This window comes from Sminthopsis crassicaudata, chromosome X (genome assembly GCF_048593235.1).
Source record: "Sminthopsis crassicaudata isolate SCR6 chromosome X, ASM4859323v1, whole genome shotgun sequence".
Classification (NCBI taxonomy): Eukaryota; Metazoa; Chordata; class Mammalia; order Dasyuromorphia; family Dasyuridae; genus Sminthopsis; species Sminthopsis crassicaudata.
In genome coordinates, this window is record NC_133623.1 from 32817632 (window position 1) to 32841408 (window position 23777).

The following is a 23777-nucleotide window of genomic DNA, read 5'->3' on the forward strand; positions in this document are numbered from 1 at the left end:
CTTGGCTGCAAAGAGTCACGGGTGGAAAAAGTTTCTGCACCCTTCTGCCTCTTTCACAGCTCATCACTTTAAGTAAGCACTTCCTACCTGGGAAAGAGGACAGGACTAAATTGTATTTCAAGAGCGTTGGAAAGATTATGTGTTTTGAGATCCTCGTAATAAAGGTGCTATCTGAAGTGCAAAGATGTTCTAAAATTTCTAGCAGAAAGTACCATGCAATATGCACAGGAGCAGGGCTGCCTGAGGAGGTGAGAGGCTGAAGTTTCTGAGTGTCCCAGTTCTTTCCTTGACTTTTCAGAGAGTGCCGGCCAGGTACCCTCTCTAGACACAGAGAAGAAATCTTCCTCCTATGTGTGGGTGCTGGCTCTCCCCTGAGTTGCCCACCCCACCATTTTGACCGCTCCATCAGAGCTATCTGGAGTCCCAGGACACGGCAGCACTGTAAACGGGAGTCACTGTGGTAGGTTTGCAGAGTCCCAGAGGGAGCAGAAAGCTGCTTCGTCCCTTCGTCTCAGTCTAACTCGACGGTCCCCAAAAATCGCCAGGAAAACAGAGCAAAATCAAGTGTGCTCTTCAGTTACGCAGCTTGATCTGTTAAAACATTTATTAATGAAATTGCAGCGAACTTGCTAAAATTATGCTAAATTTAATAAGTGTAATATAGTAATCCCTGGATAACTTGAGATGCTAGATGAAAGGTCTCTGGTTACAGCATGGTGCTAATTAGGTCCCAGCAGGGTCTCTCCTCATGTGTCCCAATTAGCTTTATTCTGGCCCAAACAAAAACTGACTGGAGCATTTCCTTCAAACATGAAAGGCCCACTAAAAAAACCCTTCCATTTTAAAGAGATAGGACAGCTAGCCACAGGATCAACTGTTTGTTTAACGAGACACGTCTCCCCACCCCCAATCCCTACCACATTTTTTTTCCAAGCCCAAGTTATTTAGGGAATAGCACCAGAAAAATAGCACCAGAATAAGCTGTGAGACTCTATGGGGCCCTGAAATGGAATATGTAACAATTTCACCTTCTAATTGATATCATTCACCGAGAAGAATGAAGTCATGTTTTGTCACTTTGAAAGAAGCGACTTCATTCAGCACTGTGGGAGCAAGTGTTGTATGACCTTGGACCACGGACCAGATTATCTGCCTGCAAATTTGGCTCTTTGAGGATTGCCTTGGGTCACTGGTTGGGTGTGTGCTCAGAGAATGTAAATTGATTTGAATCTTTGCCCCAGTGAGATGTATCTATAATTCAAATGCTATCAAGAAATGTGCTTTAACCAGTCTGAGCAGTCTGTCTACTAAAGCAGATTTCCATCCCTTTACCCCATAAAATGTAGCTTTGTGCACCTCAGTAGTCCCCTCTCCCCCCCCAAAATTCACCCAGAATCATAATTTCTTTTAGGTTCCAGAGCTGAAGGTAGATTGGTTGCTTTTGCTATTTATTTGATGCTTTTGTAAACTGTGTGTCCAAGTTCTGGGATGAAAAGAAGGGCAAGAGATTGTGTAGAATTCACGCCAATAGGGCCAACTGGTTGCCCTGGCTGTGTGTGGGACTGGGAGGGGGCGGTTAGAAGGCCCAGAGAGTCAAAGGTGACTCCAGTGTTTCATGGAATCAGTGACCTCAGTTACAGAGGCCACCCAGTCCAACATATAAGAATCTGCTCAACAAATGGCCATCTGGACTTTGCTTGGAGATTTCTGGTATGGGAAATTCTGTTACTTCTTAAAGAATCCCCTTGCTCTTTGGAATAGCTCTCTTGATCAGCAAGGTGTTTTGGTTTTGGGGTTTTTTTTTTACATCAAGCCAAAATCTGCTTCTTTTTCAACTTTTACCCCTTGTTCGTGTTCTGCTCTCCAGAGCCAAGTAGAACAAGCGTAATCCGTCTACATGACAGACTTTGTACTGCTTGAACACAGTAACCTCACTAGGTCAGCAAAATTACAGTAGAGAGAGCTAGGGATCTGGAGTCCAAGGACTCTGCTTAAAAATTCACTTTTTACCCGTGTGATCCTAGGTGAATCACTCAGCCTCTCTGGCTTTCAATTTCCTCATCTATGAAATGGGAACAGTAATACTTGTAGGAGCTACCTTGTGGGGCTGCAGGATGTGTAAAACACCTTTTGAACATTTAAGTCCAAGACATATTAGCATAACCATCCTGGGTGTCATCATCTAAGCCTCTCTCCCGTTTAGCCGTAGTTTTCCTAACATACGATGTGCGGAATTGAACATGTGTGATCTGAACAGGTCAGGCTGAATCAGGACTGTCATCTCCCTGAGGTAAGCCTAGATGACTGAGAGAATGACAGAGACAGGGAAGGGCAAAAAGCAAGCTGATCTGGGGAGAGGAAAATCAGGTGATATCTCCTGGAGGTCTTTGGAACGCTGACAGATTCTCATCTGTCTGAAGGGTTTTTGGTGGGATATTGTCAGAAGGCAAGCTGTGGACTGGGTGGTCTGATGAGATCTTTTCTGGTTCTTGTGCTGCCTCAGATCCCTCCCCACTCCAGTCCATCCTCTGTGCAGCTGTCAAAATGACTTTCCTAAATCAGAAGTCTGGCAGCCTACTACCATTTCAGCTTTCTTATACCTCACTCCTCCTTGTATACTCTGTGATCCCTCCATACCAGCCTCCTCACTGTTCCTTGCACCAGACTTTCCGTCTCCTGACTTCAGGCATTTTCCTGGCTCATCCCTTTGCCTGGGATGCTCTCCCTCCTAATCTCTGTGTCTGGCTTCCCTCAAATCCTAGCTAAAATCCTACCTTCCACATGAAGCCTTTCCTAGTCTCTTTGAATTTTAGTGATTTAAGTCTGTTGATTATTTGGAGTTGAACTGTATATGATTGTTTGTATATAATCATTTTCCTGTCTCCCCCATAAGACTGTGGGCTACTTAAGAACAAGGATCTGCAAAACTTATTATTGTGCCCGGCATATTCATTGTTTCAGTTGTGTCCCACTCTTTAGAGCCTCATTTGGGATTTTCTTCGAAAAGATGCTGAGTTTGCCATTTCCTTCTCCATTTCTTTCTTTTTGCTGAGACAACTAGGGTTAAGTGACTTGCCCAGGGTCACACAGCTAGGAAGTGTTAAGTGTCTGAGGGCAGATTTGAACTCAGGTCCTCCTGACTTCAGGGCTGGTGCTCTATCCACTGCACCAGCTAGCTGCCCCCTCCATTTCTTTTTACAGGTGAAGAAACAGGGTTAAGTGACTTGTCTGGGGCTGGATTGGAACTCAGGCCTTTCTAACTCCAGACCCAGCACATAGTAGTGCATCATAAAAGCTTGTTGATTGATTATCATTTGTCAGATCCACAGAACACACACACACACACACACACACACACACACACACACACACACATACACACACACACATTCTCCATGCACTCTGTCATCTAATTATATTGGCCTATTTGCTATTTCTCACATTTGAATCTCTTTCTTATTTATATATTCTATTTTATACTCTCTCACACCTCTACCTGTTATCTTACTATCTCTGAAGACTCAGCTAAAATGCCAGTTTTTGAATTCCCAGTTCTTCCTGTCCCCCTACCTTTCCAACTGTTAGAACTCTCTCCACTTTGTGGATACTTACTTATGCTTATTTATTTGCATTTTCTCCCCATTGGAATGTAAACTCCTGATTGCAAATTCCTTTGTGTCTCCAGAACTTAATGTGGCAATGGGTAGACAGTAAGCATTTAATGAATGCTTATTGATTGATTGCCATTTGTAGAGATGATTTAAAAGTTAAGTCTTGGGAAGTTTGTCCGATACCATGTGTCAGATCTTCTCTCATGCTACCTCTCTTCTGGTATAGTAGCTTTCACACCATTCCCTGGAGTATCTCTAGGGAATTGCTAGTCATGGTTACCATATTGAATCCATGTCTGTTTCAGTAGTCCTTGCTTCCATCCCTTCGGGAAATCTATATATATATATATCTATATCTTTATCTATATCTATATATCTATATATCTATATATCTATATATCTATATCTATATCTATATATCTATATCTATATCTATCTATCTATCTATCTATCTATCTATCTATCTATCTATATATATTTTTTTTTTTTTTTTGCTGAGGCAATTGGGATTAAGTGACTTGCCCAGGGTCACACAGCCAGGAAGTGTTAAGTGTCTGAGACCAGATTTGAACTTAGGTCCTCCTGACTTTAGGGCTGGTGCTCTAGGGAAATCAATATTCTTGAAGATAACATTTGGTAAAGGATTATTGTTCCTATACATGGATTTTTTTTAACCTCATCTCATTGACCTTGCAGGACATGATATGAAACTTTATCATCTGAAATAGTGTGATTTTGACTGTGTTGTTGGAATTTTCCAACAACACTGGAGGGATATGTGGAAGAATCTTGTCGACCATCTTTAACCCAATGCTGGCAAAGAGCCATATAAAGTCTTTTTTGAGAGGAACAGATCAGGAAAGGAAACCAACAGGCAAAAATGAAGAGGTGAGAGAACCATCTCCAAATCATTTCTTGTCTAGACCAGGGCTTCTTTTTTCAATAGTATTTTGCCAAAGATAGTTTTCAATATTCACCTTTGCAAAACCTTGTGTTTCAAATTTTTCTCCCTCCCTCCCCACCTCCCCTTTCTCCTCTCCCTTAGACAGCAAGTAATCCAGTAGAGGTTAAGCACGTGCAACTCTTCTAAACCGATTTCCACAGTTATCATTGTGCACAAGAAAAATCAGATCAAAAGGGGAAAATGAGAGGCAAAAATCAGCAACAAACAACAACAACAAAAAGATGAAAATCCGATGCTGTGATCCACATTCAGTCCCCATAGTCTCTCTCTGGATGCAGATGGCTCTGTCCAACACAAGTCTAATGGAAGTGGCCTGAATCACCTCATTGCTGAAAAGAGCCACCTCCATCAGAATCGATGATCACATAATGTTGTTGCTGTGTACAATATTCTCTTGTAGACCAGGATTTCTTAATCTTTTTCCAACCTTTTTTTTTTCCTGAGAAATTTTATGCAACCTTGGGTTTATAGGTTTATAAACTAGGTATACAAATCAAGCATTTACCGATAATAAGTCATAATTTCATAACCCCTACCTTCAGTTATGTGACCCCATATGGGGTCACGAGCCACAGTTTAAGAAGCTTTTGGTCTCGCTAGCAGGGAAGAGCTGGTTGCTGGGATGGAAATGATGGGAACACTAGAGAGAAGCAATGACTCCATCTTGGAGTTTGTGATAGAGGAGAGGATAGTCTATCATGCACCCTAGATTTTGAAAAAGAATATTGTGAAGGGTTCAGAGGAAAGATAGATAGGATCTTATGGAGTAAAATGCCTCAAGGAAAACCAGCTGCCAGGATTGAGAAATGCTCAAGAATTAAATTCTGGAAACACAAAGATAAACAATTCTAATGAGGAAGAAGAATCAGATTTGTCTAAAGAGATAAATTTGAAGATGCACAGAACTCATCAACCAATTCCAATTTCACAAAACAAAACAGGGGCCAAGTAACAGAAGATGACTTAAAGACGGCAGCACGGTACTGTAAAAATATCATCAGCAGTGCTAAAGCTTTAGAATGAGCTGAGGCTAATGGGAGAAGCTAAGGACAACAAAAAGAGTTGTGTTTTTATTGGTTTTAGCTCTATTGGGAGAAAAGGATCAAAGGAAATACAGGACTTTAGCTTAGGGTAGATGGGAAACTCATAACTGACAATAGAGAAAACAGAACTGCTTTATGCTAATTTTATTTCCATTTTCTCTGCTAGGGAAAGTGACCTTTATCTTTGAAATGAGAGGATAAAAATGACTAACAGAGAGTGGATACCTAAGATAAGTAAGGAGAGGAGATAGGAAGGAAGAGAGCACCTAGCTGAATTCAGGTCACCTGGTCAGGTGAATGCCGTCCTGAGATCCTGAAAGCCTTGGCAGATATGATTGATGAGCCCTGTCAGGGATAAGTGAAAGATCTTGTAAGTGGGAAAAATTTCACAAGATCAGAGAGGGGCAAATATCCCAATGAAAAGAAAACAAAGACTCTCAAATTCTTCAAACTATAGACCAGTGAACTTGATTTGGAATCCTGGAAATAATTCTAAAGTGGATCATTAAAGAGCTGGTCAATGAACATTCATAAAGGGAAGCGGTCCAACAAAGAGCTGGCTTGGAAGCTTCATCAAGAATAGATCGTGGCGGACTAATCTCATTTCCTTTTTTTTGTTGACAGGATAATTAAACACATAGATGGGGGAACGATGCGGCTATAGTTTACCTGAATTTTAGCAATGCTTTTGATAAAAGATCTCATACTGTTCTTACAGAAAAAAAGGAAGAGATGTGGATTATATGACTATACAAACAGTGGATTCAGAACTGGTTGGATGGGCAGTACTTGTGAATGGGTCGATGTTTAGTGAGGTAAGATGTTTCCAGGGGAGCAGTCTTGAAATCTGCCCTTGGCTCTGTGCTCTTTAACATTTTTATTAAAGGTATAGATTGTGTATGCTCATCTGAACTGTGGATGGCACAAAGCTGGGAAGGATAGCTAATTACACTGAATACTAGAGCCAGGATCCAAAAAGATCTTGACAGGCTAAAGCATTTGGCAGGAATACAGTATGATTAAACTAAATAAGAGCAAATGTAATTGTGTACTTGGAGACCAAAACAAAATATCAACTTTACAATTTTAAGAAAAAAGAAGCATGGATGGACAGCAGTTCTGAAAATTAAAAAAAAAACCCCAACAATTTGGTGGGTTTTGTAGACTGGAAGCTTATATTACAAGCTCAGTAGGAGTCATCAGTGTGATGGGGCAACAAGACAATAAAAATAATAATCTTGGGCTGAACTAATAGGAGTGCCACTTCTGGGGAGGTGAAAGTTCCACTCTTCATGGGCCATCCTTAGTTTCAGGTAACACCGTTTAAAAAGGACATTTCTAACTCAGAAGAGAGCAACTGGGATGATTAAAGATCCTTGAATCCATGTCAGATGAGGCTCATGTGAAGGAACTGGGCAGGTTTAGCCTGGAGAAGGGAAGACTTAGGGGAGGACAGAATAACTAGCTTCAAATTTTTGGAAGGGTGTCTTGTGGGGGGAAGGATTAGGTTTGTTCCTTTTGGTCTCAGAGGACAAAACCAGGAGTAATGGGGGAATGTGCAAAGAGGCCAACTGAGGTTTGACTTCAGAAAAGCCTTCGTCAGCATTTTTTTTTTTTTTTTAGAGGCAGGATGTCCAGTTATCCCATAAATTATAGTGGGGATGCCTTCTGTGTGAGGGATGCTCTAGATCACAGCTTCTTAAACTGTAGTCTGTAACCCCAGATGGGGTTTAGTAAGTGATTGTGGGGGTTGCAAAATTATGACTTAGTATCAGTAAATGTTTGACTTTTATACATATTTTATATACCTATATAACGGGGTCATGTAAAAATTTCTTGGGTGAGAAGGAGCAACAAATGGGAAAAGTTTAAGCAGCCCTGATCTAGATGGATTCTGAAATCCCTGCTACCTCTCAAATTTGATTTATGGTTATGTGAATAGAGATGCAGGGTGGGGTAAGGGCCAAAGAACCAACTCATAGTGTCAGTTTGCTGCTGTTAGGTCATGAGCTTTGGGCTGTGAAAGGAACAAGCGGTTTAATGTGATGGCACCTTCTCTAATTTCTTTAATTAGATGGAGGGGTAGAATATTACTCTTGACTTTCTTTTGAAGTTTTTGTCCCTTTTTTATGAAGTGAGTATCGTCAGGATATTAAGAAATGCTTGAATATCTTAAAGCAAGTACTATGCAAATACTACAATTGTATTTCTTATGATATTATGATATGATATTCTTATGATTATGATATTATGATATTTCTTATGATATATTTTCCTTAATTGTCCATTATTTATTAGTAAATATTTATTTTATGCCTTCCTGCGCAACAAAAGTATCTAAAAGAATAGATGATAAATGTTTGACTGCACAGCTCTTGAAAGACTTCAGGCACTACTTTTCACTAATGTTCTAGTAACAGACTTCCAGGTATTTATATGATTAAGAGTTTATAACTTTTCACATGGAAATAGACTCAAAAGACTTGAGCTGTGTTCTCCCAGATCTACTAGCAAGTCACTTAATTGCTTTGCACTTCCCTTTTCTCAGCTGTAAAATGGGGATAATAGTATCTGCTGTGATGATCAAATAAGGTTTGCAAATTAGAAAAGCTATTTAAATATCAGCTTTTGTTTTTATTGTTTATTTCCTAGGTTTTTTGTGAAGCATTATTTTGAGATGAAGACAGCTTGGTGGCGCTGTAGTGGATAGAGTGCTGGACCTGAAGTCAGCAAGGCTTATCTTCCTGTATTCAAATTTGACCTCAGAAATTTACTAGCTGTGTGATCCTGAGTGAGTCACTTACCCCTTTGCCTGTGTTTCCTCATTTGTAAAATTGACGGGAGAAGGATATCTTTGCCAAGAAAACCCCAAACAGGGTCATGAAGAATCAGGCACAATTGAAACAACTCAACAACATACATCCAGAGAAACAGAAGAATCCACTAAAGACGTGTTAAGTATGGGGCCCAATGTGAAAAAGAAGGGAATTTGGTTATTTGTTTTATTTTTGACTCTGATCACACTCATACCTTTGGATTCCTACTCTCTCTGCTTTGAATTTTTGGAGACTGGGAAAGAAGGAAAAAATAGTAAGGAGGGATAAGTGGAACCCATTTGGTGGGAGGAATGATTAGGAGAGAAAACTAGAAAGAATGCTCTGAAGCAGTTTGTATTAGCTTTGAAAAAAAATTATCTTTTTATAAATGATGAAGAGCAGAGTAAGTCTGACTGTCACTCAGTCTAGTGCTCAAGAAGCTTCAGTGGCTCCCTATTGCTTCTTGGATAAAATACAATCTCCTTTGGCATTGAAAGCACTTCACAAAATCCTCTAACTTATTCTTCCTGACTGATAGCACAATATTTCTCTCCCCCCACATACTTTACATTCAAACCAAATTGTTCCAGGTATGTGGCATTTTAATCACCAGTTGTTCCCTATATGTTGACTTCTCTCCTGCCTCATTTCCACCTCTTGTAATCCTTAGCTTTTTTCAAGGCTAAGCTCAAGTGCTACCTTCTAAACAAGCAATTGATACTTATCTCTTCAATTATCAGTATCTTCTCACCAGTTACATTGTATTTGTGTATATAAGTGTGTAATGTAAATATTTCACTTAAAATTTAACATTGGATAGGAGTGCATCCAATATAAAGTGGATGTAATAAACAATTACGCTGCAATTAATAATTGCAGCACATGAAGTATCATAAGAAATTTTCAGTTACTCTAAACCTAATCAGGATTGAGGCAATTCTTTCTAATTTGCTTTTTTTCTGAGTCTGTTCTTATCACTTCACTTTTGACATAAGTCTTTCTAGATTTCTTTATATTCTTCATATTTGGTGGTCTTAATGGCATTATATTATTCCATTATACCTATGTGCCATATTTAACTATTCCTCTATATTCAACATCTAGTTTTCAGGAGGTTTTTTTTTTTTTTTTTAAGTAGCATGTAATACTCCTGTGAAAATTTTAGAATGGATAGATTTTTTTAAATAGTGCTTTCAGGATATATTTTCAACAGTAGAATTATTGAGTCAAAGGATATGATTGTTTTTGTAATTTGCTTCAGATTTGTCCTCCAAAATTATTATGTTTTCAGTTTCAGTGGATGAATCCATCTCTTCACAATTCTACCAGCTATGAATTTAGTTGCTTTCATTTTCTTTTTGCCAATTAGTTGGCAAATAAATTGAGGTGTGACCTCAAAGTTGTTATATATTGCACCTCCTTGATTTGAGCATTTCCCCAAGTAATTATTAATAATTTATGTTGTCTTTTGAAAGCTGCCTATCATATCCTTTGACCATTTATGCACTGTGGATTAGGAATTACTCTTGTAACTTTTTAATAGTTTGATATATAGATGTCTAGCTTTTATCTGTCATGTTTGCTTTAGATATATTTAACCATCCATGATTATTTTTCCTTTTAATTATATTGCTTTAGGTTGGAAACTTTTAAATATTATATTAAGTCAATCCTTTGATTCCCAATAATTTCCTCTATTTTTTAATTGAAAAACAAGTTACTCTCCTTTACACAATTATTACAAATACTATATTCTTCTCTCTTCCACATTGTTATAGTTTTTATATTTGTCTCATCTACTTAGAATCTGATTAGATTATACATTGTGACATGTGGATCTAAATTCCTTTTCCATCTCATTGTCAACTAATTTTCCTCAAAACATATGTTAAATAATGAATCTTATACAGTTTTTATTTTGCATAGGCTTTCCAAATACTGATTTTTGTGTGTATGTCTATTGAGTTGCATGTCTGTTGTATCTATTATATTTCATTGGTATATTTGTCTTTTTTTCCTCTAGTGTTAATCGTGATAATTAGTTTTAGCAATTTTTCTCTCCAGCATGACTCTTAATATTCCTGTCTATTTGTTTATATAAGTTTCTTTATGATGTTATCTGGTTCTATAAAGAAGTGTTTTAGTATTTTCATTGTTCCAGTAATTAAATACATATATTTGATCGTTATAATTGCACAGCTGCCCTTCTACAGGTCCTGTGTATTCATAGGTAGGTAGATTTCCACATATTTGACAGTTTCTGTTATTGCAGGAGGGATTTCTTTTTATTATGTTTTCTTAATCTCTATTATTAATAAATAAGAATGTAGATGACTGTAGATTAATCTTTATCTTTCTACTTTGCTGAAAACATTGTTTCTATTACTTTTTTGGCTGAAGAGATTCGATTGTTTGATTTTTCTAGATATCTTATCATGTTATTTGCTTGTGATGATATTTTGACCTTTTCGTTTCCAATGGTAATCCCTCTCAGTTATCTTTTTTCTCTCTTGTTATAATTGCTAGATTTTTTTTAGTACCATTGCTATATATTTTTTATATGTTCTATTATTCTGATAGTTTTCCTTAAGTTGAGCCAGCCTTCCATGCTAATGTAAACTTGCTTGGTCATGATGAATAGGGTGCTTAATGAATTGCTATGGTCTCTTGATTCATGTTTTATTCAGTATTTTTATATCTACATTCATTAGGGGAATTGGCCTATAATTGTCTTTTTAGATGTTATCTTTGCCTGGTTCTAAAATTGATGCTATAGTTGAGTCACAAAAGGAGTTTATTAATGTTCTTTCTCAATACTTATGAATAAGTTATATAACATAGTAATTATTTGTCCTTGGAATATTAGACAGAATTCTGCTTGGAGTCTGTCATTTCATTGCAAGCTTACTTTTTAATATCTTATCTTATTTTTTAATCCAAGATTTGTTTTCTCAAATTATTAATTTCTTATTTTCCAGCTTTGGCAGTTTTTTTTTTTAACGTTTTAGATATTAATTTGTGACAGTATGGCTGCATATAAGTGTTTTTATTTCATTTGTATTATTATCTTTCATCCTTTGTTATTTGTAATTTTGCTGATATGCATTTTCTTTCTTTTTAAAAAATTAGGTTTTTCCATTATTTCATGAATTTTGTTGTTTAAAAAACTCAGCTCTTGGTTTTAGTTATCAATTAAATTGTATCTCTCTGTTATATTTCTGACCTTACCTTTTTCTAATTCTTTTAAAATTGAGTTCTTTTTTTAGGGCCTTTAGGAGCAAGTATATAGTGTGTGTGTGTGTGTGTGTGTGTGTGTGTGTGTATGTGTGTGTGTGTGTGTGTATTTTTTTTTTCCTTTTTCTTTGCTAATGTTGATTGGCTGATTCCTGTAGGGTTTGATATGTAGTATTGTTGTCCTTGTCTTTTTTTTTTTTTTTTTTTTTTTTTTTTTAGTATTTTCATTCTTTTCTTATTTCTTCTTTAACTCAGTCGTTGTTTATTTAGTATGTTATTTTTCAATTTCTACATAGTTTTGTAGCTATTGCTCTTGCTTTGCACCAGTAGGATGTAAGATACTCAAGGGTAGGGACTCTTGGTTTTGTCCCTAGCACAGTGCTTAAAAACCTTGTCTAGCCATGTCATTTCCTTCTCAGCATGCTCCTTTGTCTTCTTATTGCCAGTAGGATAAAAGAGAGGTTCCTCGAGCACTTCATTTAAAGCCCTCTCCAGTCTGCTCCCATCTGCCTTTCGGGGTTTGTTGCTCTTCTTTGCTTACTCTGCATTTAAGCTATGTAGTGACTCTTTCTTACTGACAACATCCCACCTCATATCTCTGTGTTTTTGCACAGTACTCAATGCCCAGAATGCACTTGTTCTCCATAGAATCCCTAGCCCCTTCCAAGGTTCAGTTAATGAGCCACCTCCTACAGGAGTCATCTCCTGATCCCTTAGTTATTAGTGCCCTCCCCCACTCCCATTACTTTGTATTTACTTTATAAATATCTTGTATTATTTATCCGTGTACATTTTTCTACCCAATATAATGTAATCTCCTTGAATCTAGAGACTGTCTTATTTTTGTTTTTGTACCTCCAGTGCCTACCATGTATTAGGCACTTGTTAATGAAGTGCTAAATAAATGCTTAACAAATTAAATGTTGTAGTTGTTTAATTCTACTTATTGCATTATGAACTGAAAATACAGTATGTTTAATTCTGGCCTTTTAAAATTCCGCAAGGCTACTGCGTGAGCCATTTTGTGAGCATTTGATATATACTTAAAAGAATGTTTATGCATACTTGCCTTCTCTGTTCTCTCCCTTCCCCCACTCTCCTCTCACTGGGAGGGAGCTCCCAGGATAACATCTCTCTTTACCAATGCAGAATGCAGACTGGCAACTGTTCTATAAACTTCAAAGTCTTAGAAAGTTGCCTAGAACATAAGAATTTAAGTGACTTGCCCAGGCTCATACAAGCCAATACATGTAAGAAGTAGAACTTGAATTCACAGCATTCTGACAGTGAAGATGGCTCTCTATTTTCAAACACTGCCTCTCATGTTTTCTCTAAAGCTCTAATAATTCCATGTTATGTAAGCAGTTCAAATATGTGATTTCTTTATTCTTCCTTTATGTGTATTTTATATATGATTATGATTTCTGCCCAATAGAATGTAAGCTGCTTATAAGGCAGAGAATTTGATTTTTTGCTTTGGTATCTTCAGCCCCTAGCACAGTGCCTTATGCATGGCTAGGCTCTTAATAAATGCTTGTTGTTGAGTTGAATTGACTGAGCTGAGTATTTATTTCTTGGGTGTGTTATGGTGGGGAGTCGCTCTTGAGGTATGGGATCTGAGGCAACTTTCAATTCTGACTTTATACATCACAGAAGGGACTCCCGCACTATATGGAAGATGGGATGAGGCAATATCTGGGGTCCTTTCAAGTTCTGGGATTCTTTTATTTCATGCTTGATTTTCTAACCAATCTGGTCCAGATGCGCACCGCGATCCTGAAGGCCACAATTGGTTGGCTCAGAAGAATCTTTCTTCTTTCCCTTCCAGTTGCCCCATTCACACCAGATGCTCCCTTTTGTGAATTCTGTCAAAAGGGATATCCTGTGTGAAAGGGGTTGCTGGGACTGAATTCCTGAGCAGGAAAAATAAAAAGAGGCAATGACCCCACTGGGATCACAATCACAGATTTTCTTTCACAACCTCACCAATGGTAATCACAACATCCTGACAATATCACTGGCCTCTGCTTGAAGACTTCCAGGGAGAGTTGGCTCCTTTTTCTTTTAGAAATGTCTATTAACGCTGTTGGCTATTGTATTTCTCCTAAATTTTATTATCCTTTAGTATTGTCTTTGTTTCCATTATTGTGGTCATTGGGTATATTCTTTTGATTTTGCTTGCTTGCTTCAGTCTGTAATAGGTCATATAAGTCTTCCTGTATTTCTTTGAATTGTTGATTGTCTAACAATTTAACAAACTAACAATTGAAATGTGAATACTTTTCATCCCTTATAACAGAACACTATTTTGTTACATTTATTTGCCACGATTTGTTCAGTTATTCCACAAGTATTGAACATGTAATTTGTTTCCAATTTTTGGCTATCACAGATAGTGCTGCTTTGAATATCTTGGTACATAGGAGTCCTTTCTACCATAGATCGCTCAGTAATGGAAACTCTGATTCTTAGGTTATGACCAATTTAGTAATTTGTCTTTAATATTTCTAAATTGTTTTCCAGAATGGCTAGAGTATTTCCTATTTCTACTGACAGTGAATTCATGGGCTCTTCTTTCCACAGTCCCATCAGCCCTCATTTTTTCTTTCTTTTTTTTAATATTTTCTTTTCTAAACAAAATCTGTCTCTTCTCTCTTCCATCCTCCACAGCAAAGACACAAGAAAAACAAAATTCTCCTTTAAAAACATAGAGAGTTGAGCAACACATTAGCTATGTTCATAAAATATACATTTCATTCTGTTCTCTAAATCTGTCACCTTTTTATCAGGAGGCAGGTAGTCAGTTTTATCATGAGTACTCTAAAATTATAATTGATCATTGTGCTGATTGGAGTTCCTAAGATTTAAAAAGCTGATTATCTTTATAATGTTTTTGTATAGTTCTTATAGAATGTAGTCTCCTTGAGAACAAAGTCTTTCATTTTTATGTTTGTATTTCCACCTTTTTAGCACAAGGCTCAGTATAAAGTAGGAACTTAATAAATGGTTCTTGATTTATATGCTATTCTATTTTTAAATAGTCCCCAGTAGTTTTACTAATGACTATTTCCTAATATAATTACTACAAAACATCTGTTAATACTAGCCTTCCATCTTTCATTATTTGTTTCTGTTCTTTTCCCTCAAATTGTTGCTAACAAGCAAGCACAATTCATGGTCTACTATATATTTTATGTAGAAGAAAAAAGTCAGGATAAACACAAAGTAAAGCCTAGTAAAGAAATGTATCAGAAGTAGACACCAGGTAGCGCCCAGGAGAATTGGAAAGGGAGAGAACTTGATCGTACTTGGCTCCTTCGAAAAGGGTCTTTCACTTCCTGAAAGTTAGTTCCTTTTTTTTGTGCAGAGCTGAGGCTGACTGCCAAGGCAACATTCTATGCCCAGTCCCTTGTCCTGGACTCTACACTTCAAGTTGTTCTCAGGAACCAAATTGTTAGAGCTGCCATTTGAGGCCTAACTGCCCAGTCATGTCCATCAAGTCACAAAATGCTCGAGCTGAAGAGGCTACTCTTTTGTACACTGGATTACAGATCCGAACAGTCTATGAAGTTCGGCACTGGAAACTTGCTTTGCCTGCAGATCTGTCTCCAAAGGGCACTGTGTTCTAATTCTTTTGTTGAGTTTCCAAATCACTCTGGAAATGCTTGAAGTTGTTCCATTATAATTTATGTGGGTCTCATTATCATTGTGTTATCACGCATTTGGGATCTTTGCATCCCTTTTACTCCATAATATTTATTCATTGCATTAAGGCCTCATTTGAGATTTTTTTATTCATTGGGAAGCCACGTCTGATAGTTTTTCAGTGAAGTTTTTCTTTCTTTTATTTTTTGTTGATTTTTTTTTTCACTTGGCAGACTTCATGATATTTTAAAATGAGAGGGAAGTGGCCGTAGAAATGGCTTTTCATTCAGCCATCTTATTGAAAGTTCCAACTTCAACTTTAAGAAAGACATATATAAAAGATGCACAGTTTCTGTGTTCTACTGAAAGTCAGACAGTGTTAAGATATCTAAAGGAAAGTCCCTGTCACTCTGACTTTACTGTAATTAATTTTGATAGTTTTATTGGATTCATTTCCGAAGCTGTGAAGATAAAACCTGCTTATTTTCTAGTACTGATATCCTTCCAGCAAAGTAATGTTTATGTTTGATCATGTCTCAGGCATGGGGAGAAAATCTAACAAAAGCTATTTTCTGAAAGAGTCCAAGTGGACATTTTCTCCACTCTGGGGGCCTGAGATTTGGCACACTTAGTCCATGTAGTGGGATTGACACAAAAGATAATATTGGGATTTACATAGCCATAGAATCACACTGATCTTGACCCATGGGAAGGATGCTTTGATGCACCAGACTTCTGTCGTTTCTAACTTGCTAGGTCTAAAGCTGTCTTTTATGAGAGATTCTCTAAATCCTTGCTGCCCAAACCATCGGCCCCATTTTCAGATCAGCCCTTTAGCTGTTTGGGGGGAACAAGGCTTTTGGGGAAAGAGCCTGCCATCCCCATCACTACCACAACCAACACCCCCATAAGCTGCTACTGATGGACAAAAGAAACCCAAGAGTCCCAAGAATGGTAGTGTCCCACAAACCACCAGCCTTTCATTGAGCATGGTCCTTGAAGCCATCATCCGGGGAAGTGACCCTTGTGGAGATATGCTATGACAAGTACCTCTGTAGAGCTACTAAAAACCTAGAAAAGCAAGTTTTTTCAAATAAAGGCTTTTGCACAGATTAGTCAACATCAGAAATGGATGTGATTTAATGAGTGGAAATGAGGTTAAAACTTAAAAAAGATGCATTAGCATCTACTTTGCCACAGTACCCAAAGACCACAAGACCTTTCCATCTGACTTGCAGCTAATCCTTCATATATGTGCACTGTGATCTGAGTTCCTTGAGAGTTCTGTCTTACTCTTCCATTTGGATCCCCAACACGTAGCACAGTGTTTTAGTGACTAATGCACTTTTTCATGTTCTTGGGGACTGTTCAATTTGATAGACATTTATTAAGCACCTACTATGGGCAAGACACAATCTAAGTAACGAATAAAATGCTTGGAGACAGAAAGACCTGAGTCAGTCACATCCTGGCCTTGGGCATTTTCTAGCTCTGTGACCCAGTGCAACTTGGGCAATTCTTTGTGTTTCAGGTGGCTCTCTAGGACTTTGAAGTGCATATATTCAGCCCTCTCTGTTGCTTAAGTGACTCTCCTACCCTCAAAGAATTAGTATTATTCTTACACTTTCTCTTTAGGTCTTTTTCCTGACCGTGTTTGGCTTATTTCAGGTGATGATTTGTAATTTCCTCTACTGTTTTGTGATCTTGTAGAAGTAGCCTTTTGGTTTTACAGTATGACATTAATTTCTAAATGGAGCAGTTAGATGCTGCTACAATGAATAGATTCCAAGGCCTGAAATCAGGAAGACTCACTCTCTGAGTTCAAATGTGACCTCAGATACTTCCTAGCTATGTGACCTTGGACAGGTCATTTCACTCTGTTGTTGGTCTCAGTTTCCTCATCTGTGAGATGAGCTGGAGAAGAAAATGGCAAACCATTCCAGTATCTTTGTCAAGAAAACCCTATGTGGGGTCACAATGAGTCAGACACAACTGAAATGATGACTCAATTTTTAAACAGACTCTTGCCCCCTTTGTGGCCCGGTGAATCATTCTGTATAACAATATTATAATTAAAAAGAGGGAGAAAAAGCAGTTCAGGAAAACTGATCAACACATCATCTGAGTCTGATAGGATATGAATGTTTTATTCCCACGGTCTGCAACCTTGGTAATGTAGGAAGAAAGATACATTTTCTCAATTCTTCATGTGACAAGTTTGCTCATTACACAGCATTCAGTTTTCTCCAAATGAATTGTTTTCCTGTTTCTGCTTACTTTATTCTGCATCATTTTATAAAAGCTAAATGTGCTTCTTCTTATTTCTTGTTCTAATGATACGATAATAATTCACTACATTCATTTACTGCAATTTGACCATTCTTTAATCAGTGGCCATCTAGTTTGTCTCCATTTCCTTTTTACCGCAAGAAATGTGGCTTGCCGTGTATGAGATGTTCTTTGACCTCCTTGGGTTTTGAAGAGTAAGATTTCTAGGTTGAAATTATGGAGTTTTGCTTTATAGATCTCATTACCTTTCCGCACTAACCCATTCCTCTCTCTGATTTCCATATTTCTGTCAAGGCTATCTCTAATCTCAGTGTTATCCTCAACTTTTCACAGAATTACTACTTTTCACATTAACCCCTAATCTCTTAATTGGCAAACCTGATATCTTTTGTCAATTGTCATGCATCCTGACTGTAGCATTTGACAGTGTCAATTATATGCTCATCCTGTATACTTTTTCTTCTCTAGGTTATTGATGACAAGTGGCTACCAGCAGTATGCTGCCTCATATTTTAAATTGTTAAATATTTAAAAAAGAAAACAACCTCAAACACGTTTAATCCATCCCTTCAAGATAAAAGTGGCATTAAAAAATTTATTGATACATTTTGTTTTTATATCATCCAACTTTTCCAATATCTCCCTACCACAAAGGGACCCATTGTGTGGTGAAGAGAAGAGAGGAAAAAGCAGCTCAGCAAAACTAATCAACACCTCTGCCAGATGTGACAGTACATGGTGTCCCGAAAGTCTTGATGCATATTTTAGCAATTAAGGTGTAAAAATGCACCAAGACTTTTAGGATACCCTGCATATACAATATTCTGCATCTGTAATTCTTTTACCTCTTCAGCGAATAGATGTGAACTCTTTAGGAGACATCTTTAAGACTTTAGGAGAAGACTTCTCCTAAAGAGAAGACCAAGATTGATCATTATAATTACTCATTGTTCCATTTTTTTCATTTTGGTGCTGTTGGTTTTTCTCCATGTATGTATGTTGTAGTTATCTTGCATAAATTTCCTGGTTCTGCTAATTTTATTTTGCATCAGTTCACATAAATCTTCTTTGAATTCTTCATATTTCTTGATTCTTATGCTAGATTACATTCATATATCATATTTTTTTTAGCCATTTCTCACTCAGGGACAATCTTCTTTGTTTCCCCTTATTTATTACTACAAAATTGCCACTATCAATATTTTAGCATCTATGGGACATTCTTTTCTTTGACCTCCTTCATTGTAGATGCCTTGCAATGGGCTCTCGGAATGAAAGAGAATTAATATTTTATTCACTTTCTCAACATGATTCCAAATTGCTTTCCAAATGATTGGAACAATTCATAGCTCCAGCAACAGTAAATTAGTTGCCTATCTTTTCACAACCCTTCCAACATTGACTGTTTTCATCTTTTGTCAGCTGGACCAGTTGTGGGGGAGGTGGTGGTGAGAACCTTGGAGCTATTTTGAAAACTTGCAGATACATAAACCGAAACAACCCTAAAATTTCACCTCACACCCTGTAAATGATAAAAATGACAGAAGATGGGAATAGTTCATGTTGGAGAGGTTGCAGAAAGAGGGGAATACAAGAGCTTTGTTAGTTGTGCTACTAATTGGCAGAACCATTTTGGAAAACAATTTAAAATTATACCAATAAATTGCCTAAAATTTATGTACCCTTTGACCTAGAGATTGCATTACAAGGCTTATACCTCAAGGAGGATGCTGAGACGTAGAAATTCCCCATAGAGACCAAAATGTTTAGAGTAGCACTTGTTTGTGCTAGCAAAGAATTGGAAGTAAAGTAGATGTCCATCAACAGGGGAAAGGTGAACTAAATTGTATTACATTAATATCACGTAATATCACTGTGCTATAAGAAATAGCAAGTAGATGAATTCATAAAAGAATTATAGAAAGATTTACACAGTCTGTTACAGAATGAGGTAGATAGAATCAAGAAAATAACCTTTCAGTCATTACAACAAGGTAACTGGATTGAACAACCACAAAACAATGAAACGTGAATGTTGCAAATACAAAGAACAAGTTTGTCCCCCCCAAAAGAGGAATAAGAAAACATCCCCTCCCTAATCATTTATAGAAGTAGGAGGTTCATGGGTGTGGTACATTGCAAATATTTTCAGACATTTTCAATGAAACGATTGGCTTTTCTGCTTTTTTTCTATCTTCCCCTTTTTCTTTAAAATATTTTGTCATATGAAATGGCTCTCTGGGGGAAAGGGAAGGGAGGGATACCAAGAGCAATTGTGGTGATGTAAAAGTAAAAGATAGCAATAAAAATTGAAAAACAAAACCAAAAAACAGTAAATGAGAAAATAACTGCCTTTTAAGAGAATCTTGTGGTACAGAGAGAGCATTTTGAAAACAGATGTTTGGAAAGGTTTCCATTGTGATGTGATTTCATTGCCAAAAATGATGTGTGTAAACTATAAAAACTTCCATATCTACAAACTTTAATAATGTGGAAACAGAATTGTCTAACCTATTTAAAAATCTTACAAATAACTAGTTTCAGTGGATTCAGCAGATCCATTTGTTAAAAATATAAAAATTCAAGAATGATTGATTAATATTTAGGGAAGAGGGACATTTGTTAGCCAAATTACAATGAAAACTGAGTATGATTGGTGGATGGGATTGAGAAAGTATCATGAGTATTATGTAAGCACAGCTATTGAGGCCATATTTCCATTTGGAGATATATAACTTTTGGAGGACCTTTTTTTCTCAGCTATGACATCCATTAAAACTATATATCAAAATAAATTGAACTTACATAATTTAGAAATAAATAAACATACGTAGCATACTCTCTTGCTTCATTCCCTCCCCCACCCCCAGTTCACATTCACACTCATAAGTTAGAGCCCCTAGAGGCTGATTAATATCGTTCTCAGGGTTTTAGTAACCCTGAAGGGTTATGCTTCCAATACTTTTAATTGCAAGCCAGTGTACTCCCCAGTAACGATCAGTTAATAGACCTATTTAGAATTTAGAAAATATAGTTTATAAGATGGTACAGTAAGAATAGAGGGTACAAAACATCCCCTCCCAATTAAGTAAAACATCCTGGAAACTCTCCCTCTAATACACATAGGTACATAGGAAAAATAGTCTCAAATTGAGAGTACAGTAGTAGCGAGGCACACATGCAGGCTACATCCCAGACAACGTGGCAGCTGACCATGGCTGCTTTATGGCCTAGATGGCTCTGTGTCTACAGTGTGCATTTTTCTCAGGTGCAAGGAATCATGCTCCTTGAAGCTGCTTGCATCCTTGGGTGATTGTATTGCTTCATTCATTTATCTTTGGTGTGTTTCTTTGCCCCTAGCTAGACATATTGCCTTCTGTTCATGAGGTATCTAGTCCCAGCTGTAGCCACTACCTAATCCTGGTCCAGTCTCTCTGATTCCAACTGTTTATGCTGTTTCCCACTGGTGTAGTCTCTCTGATGACATGATCGATGAGCTGAGGTGGGGGGGTGATTCCTTCTTAGATGTCTGGCTCAAACCTTGGAATTCTTGACTCCTGAAGTTGCAGTCTTCTCCTAATGGACTGATCCACTGCTGGACTGGTAACTATTTTAATACCTAGATCTATATCGCAAGATTATGTGGAATCGTCTGGCCAAAACTCAACTTGAATAAGGACTCATTCACATATTACATTGGGGCTGAAGAAAATGTCAGTACCTGGTTTCCATTGTTTGCTTACTTGATGTGAGCTATCTTGGCTTTCTTTGGCCACACTGAGTTGGGAGTGGAACCTCCCCCTTTATATTGGGTGTAAGTGTTCAATTTTTTTTTTTTTTTTTACTGATGGATGTATGACCAAAAACATTTAGAGGCCACTGACTTGGACTATTGTATCATTGGTGAATGGTCTGCCATAAAAGATATAGGAGACCAAAGACGCTTGTTCCAATAGAGATTTGGTCACACGATTAAATTTTTCTGTTGGAAATGAAAGTTTTGGGGATTTTCAACATGCTTAAGCAGTGTCATCCTATTCCTAACTTAAACACACTCTCATATAATGTTTCTTAATCAATGACCTACAATGAAGTATAGTAAATCTTGCCCTCTGTTTTTTTTTTTTTTTTTTTTTTAATTTTTTATTTTATTTTATAATTATAACATTTTTCGACAGTACATATGCATGGGTAATTTTTTACAACATTATCCCTTGCACTTACTTCTATTCAGATTTTTTCCCTTCCTCCCCCAACCCCCTCCCCCAGATGGCAAGCAGTCTTATATATGTTAAATATATTACAGTATATTCTAGATACAATATATGTGTGTAGAACCGAATTTTTTGTTGCACAGGAAGAATTGGATTCAGAAGGTAAAAATAACAGTTTACACTCATTTCCCAGTGTTCCTTTTCTGGATGTAGCTGGTTCTGTCCATCATTAATCAATTGGAATTGGATTAGTTCTTCTCTATGTTGAAGAAATCCACTTCCATCAGCATACATCCTCGTACAGTATCATTGTTGAAGTGTATAATGATCTTCTGGTTCTGCTCGTTTCACTCAGCATCAGTTGATGTAAGTCTCTCCCAGCCTCTCTGTATTTCTCCTGTTGGTCATTTCTTATAGAACAATAATATTCCATAACATTTGTATACCATAATTTACCCAACCATTCTCCAATTGATGGACATCCATTCATCTTCCAGCTTCTAGCCACTATGAAAAGGGCTGCCACAAACATTTTGGCACATACAGGACCCTTTCCCTTCTCTAGTAGTTCCTTGGGGTATAAGCCCAGTAGTAGTATGGCTGGGTCAAAGGGTATGCACATTTTGATAACTTTTTGCGCATAATTCCAGATTGCTCTCCAGAAGCCCTCTGTTTTGCTCAGAAGAATTTAGAAACAGCTTGCGGTAGTAAAGATAATACAAGCACCCGAACTCAAGGCCAGTCTAATCTCAGCTCTGCTGTTTATCAGCTGTATAACCTTGGACAAAGTCCGAGCCTATTAAATTAGCCAAATTACAATGAAAACTTATTGTAAGTAAGGAAATGAGGAAATTCCTCATTTCCTTGTGTGAAATGAAAGAGTTAGGCTAGATCACCTCTAAGATCCTATCTTCTCCCCCCCATCTAAATCAATGCTCCTATTCCTGCTTCCGGTGCCAATTGTATTAATAGCTAGCTATGAATCTCTGGGTCGCTTACTTTTTACCTCAGTTTCCTGGACAAAATGAGGTTGATTTCTAAGGTCCTTTTCAGTTCTATCATTCTTTGTCTATAGAACTGACAGAAGTCTGTGATTTGAATTCAAAATGCGTGTAATTGTTGCTTTGTGAATTCACTTGCTAAGAAGAAAATATAAAATGGGAATTAGCATGACCTAGCATTGGCATCCAAAGTTTTTTTTAGCGTGATTAAAAGAAACCTCAAAGGGCTTTGATTGTCAGGTAACAAATTATACCGTTGCAGTTCAAAGGAGCTTATATTACTATGTCAAAACCTAGGGAATTTTTCTTTGTGAAAACCACTGTTGGAAATAAAAGGCGAGAAAAAAAAAATCTTCACTCTAGGCCATGCTGTCTTCCCAAGTGATTTCTAAAACCAGAGTTTTATTTGAGCAAGGGATAAAGTATAGTTAGAATCAGCAGAAGCCCGCAGGGATGATTACCCAGTGCCCCAAATGGACCTACCTTCTTGATTCTACTGTGGGGACAGGGAACAGGATTGGAGAGTGGCTGAGAATGGGGGGGTCATAGATTGAAGTGGTTGGAGGCTAGTCACGATCTATTTGCCTCCCAGACACCTTCTGCCACCCTGAGAGACCGTCAGGCCACTGAGGCGACACTGCTGCTCCTATTACCACAACCATCTCTACCAGTCTTGCAGCCCTGAGAAGATTCATTTCATTGGCAGTAGGTTCTTACTCATGGGTAGAGATTGATGGCAGGAGAATGTTCTACTCACTTCTCAGAGGGATGATCAGTTTTAGCTCAGCAGAGAACCACCATTCCTAGTAGAAAGAACTGAATGTTTGAGAGGGGGGGAATGACCCTATGATTTATTGGTATAGGGAATTTCCAGGTGAGAGTGAATCACCAAGGGTCATACAGTTAGTATTGGGACCATTAGGTGATGCTGCAGTAGATAGAGCACCTGGCCTGGAGTCA

General features: G+C 37.5%; 1 long non-coding RNA gene across 1 annotated transcript; it reads left to right on the forward strand.

Moving 5' to 3' along the window:
- The first annotated feature begins 4365 nt into the window (after positions 1-4365).
- On the forward strand, positions 4366-13218 carry LOC141548259 (uncharacterized). Its single transcript, XR_012483874.1, has 3 exons — positions 4366-4499; positions 6337-6433; positions 8271-13218. It is a non-coding gene; the product is annotated as an uncharacterized LOC141548259 (long non-coding RNA).
- Positions 13219-23777: the final 10559 nt, after the last annotated feature.